Raw genomic sequence first — 8,812 nt, forward strand, 5'->3', positions numbered from 1 at the left:
ATCCTACAAAACATCAAAATGTAATTTCATTACCTCATGTATTAAGAATCTCCAAATAGGAACTTAATATAGTTAGATAGTGGACTTACCTGAAGCACAGTCAAAATTTTTGACTTTACCTTCTCTTAGATCTTTCAGGTAGATAGGGCAGCTTCGCTTTCAATGTCGTGATCTGTCATATAGTAGTCTTTAACAAACTGACTATACGACTCGGGAAGTGACTGAAGAACCCAATCAACAGCCAACTTTCTTGGGAAAACGACACCCAACATTCCCAGCCTGTCAATGTGTGACTTCATATCCAAAACACGTGCACACACAGACCTTCCATCTTGGTGACCTTCAACTTTTCAAGTTTCCGAACTTGTGGGTCAGGGAGAATTATTGGGGGAGATGGAGGAAGTGACATATGATTTCCACTTCCACGATCCAATCGTGGAACATCATCTTCAAGAAGAAAGCTTATTCCAAAAGATTTGGGAAGACCATCGTTGTCTAAACCAGACATCTACAGGGAGAAATTCAAGTTAGTTGATTTAATTCCATAATATAACACCCAAAACGAAATATTAAGGCTAGGACCCAACACAATATTCAACAATTCGGAAGAGAGATGTCGTAATCCAATTGCAGAATATTTGATGGTAGGTAAATGATGATTTACCAATTTCCACCATGAAAAAAGAAATTGAACATTAGGTTTTAAATGGATTGAAATTCCTAGATTCTTTGAGATTCATTGAACTTTTCAATGGCATGTTTAAATCTCGATTGTGCCTTTCAAGTTTGTGACTGGGATACCGAGGATCAGAAACAAGGTGTGAATAACCATGCAAATTATCTTGGTAGACCCAATGTTACAAATCAACTTATCAAGGTGCCGGTTAACCACACACGTTCCATTGATCTATGATTAACATTAAGCTACCCTTTTCCACGCACTGTCAGTCCTAGATTAGTATGTTGGTTAACCACACATGCTCTACTAAAGACTTAACAAAGTGCAAAGTGTAATTTCATGAAATAGCACCATTTTCACATTTTTCCGAAAGTAACTAAGATTGGGAATTTAATAAAAGTTTAGTTACTTTATAATTATCATTATACTTTTAATAAAAATTAATGTCCTATCCTACCCGTTCGGCTAACAACTCTCCACCAGTCAAGGAAGCGGTGGGTGAGAGGGGACACCCATTAAACTGCCATTTTATAGGCAATATCCTTATACCCCCCTTATAAACCGGCTTCGTGAATGAGGCCCACTAACGGTAAGACTGAATTATTCTTATATATATATATATATATATATATATATATATATATATATATATATATATATATATATATATATATATTAAACCTATAATATTATAAAATATAAGGATTGAATTTTAACTTTTAAAACTCTAGGGTTTGGAATTAAAGTATTCAAAAGAGAGACTTTACAGATTCCAAAACTTGAGGGCAAGTTTTGAAACTTGTCAAAACTTTTGGTTTCCATAACATATGAGTTTAATGGGGTTTTTATGGAAAAACGTTTCTTGTTCCATAACTTGAGTACAAATTATGGAGGACTTTAAAACCATTTAAGATGACTCTTAAAAATGAGACCTCTCATTTTCCATAACCTATGAGTTTTAATGACCTTTAAAAGGAAAACCTTTTCATTTTCCATAACTTGAAGACGAGTTATGGATTTCATTAAGGAAATTATATCATAGTTTTAACTAACAAAATTATAAAATAATTTATTCATGATCTAACTAAACTCATCAGTCAAGATAATTCACATCACCTATTTGCAAGAAATTAGCCTATCATATAAACTAATACAAATCTTGAAACTATGAAAATTATCTTTTAATTGGATGAGCATGATCATTACCATATAAAAAAACAGATTTTATGATTCAAAAAACAGTTTGTGGTAATGATCATATCCATTTCCTGGCCAAAACTCGAAAATCTGCACCCTGGAGCACCTACTCAACGAGTTCATGAACTGGACTCGCCGAGATCATGCTTTACTGAGTGGACTTATGATGTTAGTTCATGAACTCGGCGAGCTCATCAGACAGAATGCAGAAAATCGATTTTTCCAGCTTTGAAAATTAAGCCATGCATCAAATATAATAGAAAAAAAAAATCATTGGGCTCTGATACCACTGTTGGGTTTTAATATACTACAACATCCTATGGTGCACATACAACCCTAAATGCTTTGGATCTATATTTTCTCTAATTATACATGCAATATTGTTTCCAAAGTATTAAGCCTAGAACTAGCATACAATTGACATAAACAACATAAAATACTAGTTGGAAGTTTACCTCTTTATGTAGCTTGTAGAACTTCTTGTATTTGGCCTTGAAGAACTTAGCACCCCAAGTGTGATGCCTCAAATGGTTCACAACACACCTAGGAAAAAGGAGAACTTGAGAGAGAGGTTGCTAGCTTCAAAATCGGCCCTAATGAACTCCAAGAACTCTAGTTGCCGATTTTGGGTGCTAAGGGAGTCATTTTATAGTGTGGAAAAGTCTAGGGTTACATCCATGCAAACCCTAATTTCCATGACCTTTCATATTACTTAGGCTCCATGGGTTAAACTGTTGGATTAGTGTCTAAGGTTGTAACTATATTTGGTAAGTACTTGACCCGGTTGTGCATGGTCCTTTTGGGTTGCCTTCACCATAGCAACTTGATAGGGTGATTTACAGAGAAGAGATATTATTTATATATTATAAGAATAATATATTAAAAGAATAATTATATTATTTGATTAATATAAGTCATAAATTAATAAGGAATTAATTTGGTGACTTAAAGAGATTAATTGAATAAAGGGGTATAAACTGTCAAATGTATGAAAGTTGTATTTTGAGCTGATAATCCTTGTGGATATAAGGTTGGACGATTTTAGGGATATGGATCACCTAGAAATCGTCCAAGGCCTTATCTGGGAAGGGATTTGGATTGCTTTAAGGCTAAGTTATCCAATTAGGGTTTAAGGGTGAAACCCTAGGAGCTCACAGTATAAATAGACCCATATGGTTGAGGAAATCGACCACCCTTGTGTTTGGAGAAACCCTAGAGCTGATTTCCCTCTTCCTCATCTCTTTCAAATCATCTTCTTGCTAGTTGGTGTTTGTAAGCCATTAGAGGAGTGACATTTGTGACTCTAAGCTCCAAGAAGAAGAAGGATTTCAAGCAAGTAACTCAAGGTATCATTCTAGATTTGTTTTCATATGTTTTAATTGTTAGTATACATTAGATCTAGCCTTGAAAGTCTTGGATATGTTTCATGTTCAATTAGTGAAACCTAGATCCAAGCTATAGGGTTGTATGTGCACATAGGTAAAGTTCTTATGTCCAAAACCCATCAGTGGTATCAGAGCCATGATTGGTTTCAATTGAATGTGATGCTTAACTGTTTTGCTTGCTGAAAATCGTTTTTCTTGCCCTCTGTCGACTCAACTCGGCGAGTCCGAGCGTCAGACCGAGGATAATTCGGGATTTTGTTGCTGTTTTGTCTTGGATTGATACATAAATCGTTTTATTATGTAAAAATCCGAATTTTAACTTAATTTAATGATTATCCTTGACATAAATAATGATAATTTCAAATCTTTTAAATATTGATTATTTATATGATAAATATTGGACTATTTAAGATTATTTGGTAATTATCTAATGACTAAAATTAGATTAGGTCAAATATAGATAATTGTGAAATTAATTGTTTAATTTGAATTATTTGTTATTTGATCCCTATTGTTTGAAAAGTTCAGTTTCTATCCCGAAGTTTTGAAATTTGAATTTTGTGATTAATAGTTTAATTTAGAAGAATTTAAATTTCAACCCCTAGAGTTTTACAAGTTTAAAATTCAACCCTATACTATTATATTATTAAAAGCTTAATAAATATATAAGGAAAATTAAAATGCTAGTCTTACCGTTAGTAGGCCTCATTCACGAAGTCGGTCTATAAGGTGGGTATAAGGTTGTTGCCTATAAAATGGCGCTTAATGGGTGTACACTCACACCCACCGCTTGCTTGACCGGTGGAGGGTCGTTAGCCGAACGGGTAGGATAGGGCAAGTCTCTCTCCTCATTAATAAGTATAATGAACCTATAAAAGTAACTAAACTATTTTATAAAATTCCCAATCTTAGTTACTTTAGGAAAAGTGAATTGATGTAATCCCATGAAATTGCACCTTGCACCTGGCACCCTTGCTAAGAAGTTAGTGGAGCGTGTGTGGTTTACCGGCAAACTAATTGGTTCTAAGCAAAGGTGGCAAAGGGTGATTCATTGTTTATCATAGTTCGATGGAGCGTGTGTGGTTTACCGGCACATCGAATAGATGATTGTAACAATGAAGGCACCATGTAGATTTGCATGGTAATTCACACCTGCTTTGTGATCCTCGGTATCCCAGTCACAAACTAGAGGGGCATATCGAGATTTAAACATGCCATTGAAGAGTTCAATGAATCTCTAAAATCTAGGAATTCTCAATAAAACTTAAGGTTATGTTTTCGTGGTGAAGAATTAGTGAATCGTCATTCACTTACCTCCAAATTATTTGCATGATTGGATTATGGCATCCCTTTTCTAATATGTAAATAATGTTGTTGGGTCCTAGCCCTAATTTTTCATTTTGGGTGTTTAATTAGGGATCCAAATTCTAATCAAACTTTGTCCTTTCTATTTGTAGATGTCGAACGCAAACAACGCTGCTTCCAACTCATTCACCTTAATGAGTCTTTGCCAAAAGGTGACCTTCGATGGTACCAAGATGGTTCCTCTTCTAGTGGGACCAAAGTTGATCCCTCAAAGAGCAGGGAAGGGGCAAGAAGAGGAAGGCTCCTTCAAAGAGCCACCGCAAAGGAAAGTCCCAAGATGGTTCCTCTTCTAGTGGGACCAAAGTTGATCCCGCTAAGCCCAACCCTAACCCGAAGGAGGCAGATTGCCATCATTGCCACAAGATACGGCATTGGAAGAGAAGTTGCCCGAAATATCTGCAAGCCATCAAGGATGGAAAGATCAAGCCATCTTTTGTAGGAATATACACAATTAAATCTAGTAATTCATCTCACACTATTTCTTGGGTTCTTGACACAGGATGTGGTTACCACATTTATTCTGACTTGCAGGGACTAAGAAGAGATAGAGATGTGGAGCAAGGAAGAATAAACCTAATCATGGGAAACAGATGATCGTCGCCTGTCACCAAGATTGGAGTGTATTCTTTAGTGCTAAGTAATGGATTAGGTCTAGATTTAAATAATTGTTGCTACTCGCCAGATATGGCAAGAAACGTCATTTCATTTCATGGTTTGTTTAGACAAGGATTTAGATATTCATTTAATAATATGAATGGATCTATTTATGCTTATCTAAATGGTGTTTTATACTTTGAAGCTATGCCTTGTAATGGAATTTATGAAATTGTTATGGTTGTAGATAACCTAGGAAGTGATGTTTTGTGTATAAATTCTTCCAATAGTATGGATAAAGCGTCTTTGTGGCATTGTCGTCTTGGACATGTCAACAAGAAGCGCATAGCCCAACTCCAAAAGGATGGAGTGTTGGAGTCATTCGACCTTAGGGAAGATGACACATGCGAATCTTGTTTACTTGGAAAGATGACCAAGTCACCCGTCACTGGCACTTGTGAGAGGGGTGAGGGTTTGTTGGATCTCATATATATCGATGTATTTGGACCCTTTAGATCCACCACAAAGGATGGAAACCGCTTCTAGGTGACTTTCACCGATGATTATAGTAGATATGGGTATATTTACTTAATCAAGCACAAGTCTGAAATGTTTGAAAAATTCAAAGAGTTCGAGAATGAAGTGGAGAATTAATTGGGCAGGAAAATCAAGATGCTTCGATCCGATCGAGGAGGAGAGTACCTAAGTCTTGAATTCCACGACTATCTCAAGGAATGTGGAATAGTTTCGCAATTGACGCCACCTAGGACACCGCAGTTAAATGGTGTGGCAGAAAGGCGCAATCGAACCCTGTTGGACATGGTTCGTTCTATGATGAGTCGTGCTTCAATACCTATCTCATTTTGGGGGTATGCCTTAGAGACTGCCGCTCATATCCTTAACCGAGTCCCTACAAAGAAGGTTGCCAAAACACCTCACGAGATGTGGACAGGGAAAGCTCCCTCATTGGCACATATCAAGGTTTGGGGTTTTGAAGTTTTCGTAAGACGAGAAACTCATGACAAGCTCAAACCTCGTAGTGAGCGGTGTATTTTCATCGGCTACCCGCAGAAATCCTTTGGATATCTCTTCTATAGACCGAGTGACAATGTGGTCTTCGTTCCGAGGAGAGGGGTTTTCTGAGAGCGAGAACTCATAAACCAAGGAGACAGTGGGAGGCAAATCGATCTTGAAGAGATTCAAGAGTCGAGCAATGAAGGAACCTCTACCGCTGGCGCTCAACCCGAGGAGGAAACTCCGGTTGAACTAATTGACGAGTCATTACCTCTTAGACGTTCCGAAAGAGTTAGAGTTCAACCCCAATTGTATGGTTTTCATATTACTACCGAAGGGGACACGTATATTAGTGATAGTACACTAATAAATCAAGATGAACCTAATTGCTATAAGGAAGCCACGGCAGGCCCGGAGTCTGCAAAATGGAAAGAGGCAATGGACAGCGAGATTCAGTCCATGTATGACAACCAAGTTTGGAATTTGGTTGACAATGTGCCCGGACGTAAGACGGTTGTGTGCAAATGGATCTTCAAGAAGAAGACCAACATGGATGGGAATGTGCACACGTACAAGGCGCGATTGGTTGCGAAGGTCTTTACTCAAACTCCCGGAGTTGACTATGATGAGACCTTCTCACCAGTTGCGAAGATAAAGTTTATTAGAGTGATGCTAGCTATTGCCGCATTTCATGATTATGAGATATGGAAAATGGATGTCAAGACCGCTTTCCTTAATGGGAAGTTGGCTGAGGATGTTTACATGGCTCAGCCAGAGGGTTTTGTCGATCCGAAGCATCCAAATAGAGTGTGAAAGCTTGAGAAGTCCATTTATGGACTTAAGCAGGCGTCTCGCAGATGGGATCTTTGCTTTGATGAGAAAGTCAAAGAGTTTGGATTTGTACGAAGCGAAGATGAATCATGTGTATATGTCAAAGCCAGTGGGAGCATAGTTAGCTTTCTCGTTTTGTATGTCGATGACATACTGCACATAGGAAACGACGTCCCGACTCTGCAGGAGGTAAAGTCTTGGCTCGGGAAGTGCTTCGCTATGAAGGACCTCGGAGAGGCTTCCTATATTTTGGGAATAAGGATAATGAGAGAAAGAAGTAAGAGACTAATAGGACTTAGTCAGAATACTTACTTAGATAAGGTACTAAAACGTTTTAGTATGGAAAACTCGAAGAAGGGAGAACTACCGATACAGAGTAATACCAAGTTGAGTAAGACTCAAAGTCCGAGTACCGAAGCCAAGATAGCTGAGATGAGCCGAGTAGCTTACGCTTCCACAGTTGGCTCGATCATGTATGCTATGACTTGTACTCGACCTGATGTGGCCTTCGCTTTGAGCATGGTCAGTAGATATCAAGGGAATCCTGGTAGAGCGCATTGGATTGCGGTCAATAACATCCTTAAGTACCTTCGGAGGACCAAGGAATGGTTCCTAGTACTCGGAGGGAGTGATGACTTGAAGGTGCGAGGGTATAGTGACGCCAGTTTCCAGACCGACAGGGACAACTACCGTTCGCAGTCGAGATGGGTCTTTACCCTTAATGGAGGATCAGTAACGTGGAAAAGTTCCAAACAAGAAACTATAGCTGATTCAACGTGCGAATCAGAGTACATTGCAGCGAGCGAAGAATCAAAGGAGGCAATATGGTTGAAGAACTTCATTAGCGACCTTGGAGTTGTGCCTGCCATAAAGGAGCCCATGGAAATTTTATATGATAATAAAGGAGCGGTTGCCTTGACCAAGGAACCGAGGGATCATGGTAGATCTCGGCATATCGACAGAAAATATCACTTTATTAGGCATCGAGTAGAAGAAGGACACCTCGTGGTTAAGATGACATCATCAGAAGATAACCCAGCAAATCCGCTTACAAAGGGACTGAGCAGGGTTAAGCACTTGCAGCATGCTAGGAGTATTGGGCTGAAGGATGTTATTAGTTTAGATTAGATAGTATTAGAAACGTGTAATAGATAAATGTAATTGACATTCGATGATTAAATAAAGGAGTATTATTTATAAGTATTGTTACTGTCTTATGTTAATTGTTTAGCTATTGTTTCACTTTGCATGTTTTGACTTCCAGAATAATTAAGTTTAAGAATAATCGAATTATTCAAACAGTCCACAATCGTTCATATGTTGGAAGTAGGTATGAATGAAGATTGTCATGAATTGGTGTGTAGATTGTCTAAATGGTATTAGACATAGCAAAGGGGAACTGCAACGTTCATGAGTGCTTATGAACAAGTTTTGAGCATTGGAATAAACCCGCGCTTGCTGGAATCACTTTGGAGTGATCGCAAGACGATAATATCATATGGTCTTAAAACCTAGATATATGGTTTATTATTTACTAATTGGTTGTACATTGATAATGCGAAACCACATCAGTAAATTGATGTCATAAAACGCATTGTTGTGTATAGTTGGTTAGTCGATAAGTAAATGCATATAAGTCGAAGTTTATCTGTTACTTTTATTCTAAGAGGGTAAAAGCGATATCACGGCTGCTCGATGATTTGATTTGACTTATGTGCCGAGCCCGGCCAGGACTGAATTGATGTGT

Source organism: Lactuca serriola, chromosome 4 (assembly GCF_051521515.1).
Source record: "Lactuca serriola cultivar US96UC23 chromosome 4, Lser_US96UC23_V15, whole genome shotgun sequence".
In the NCBI taxonomy this organism is placed as follows: Eukaryota; Viridiplantae; Streptophyta; class Magnoliopsida; order Asterales; family Asteraceae; genus Lactuca; species Lactuca serriola.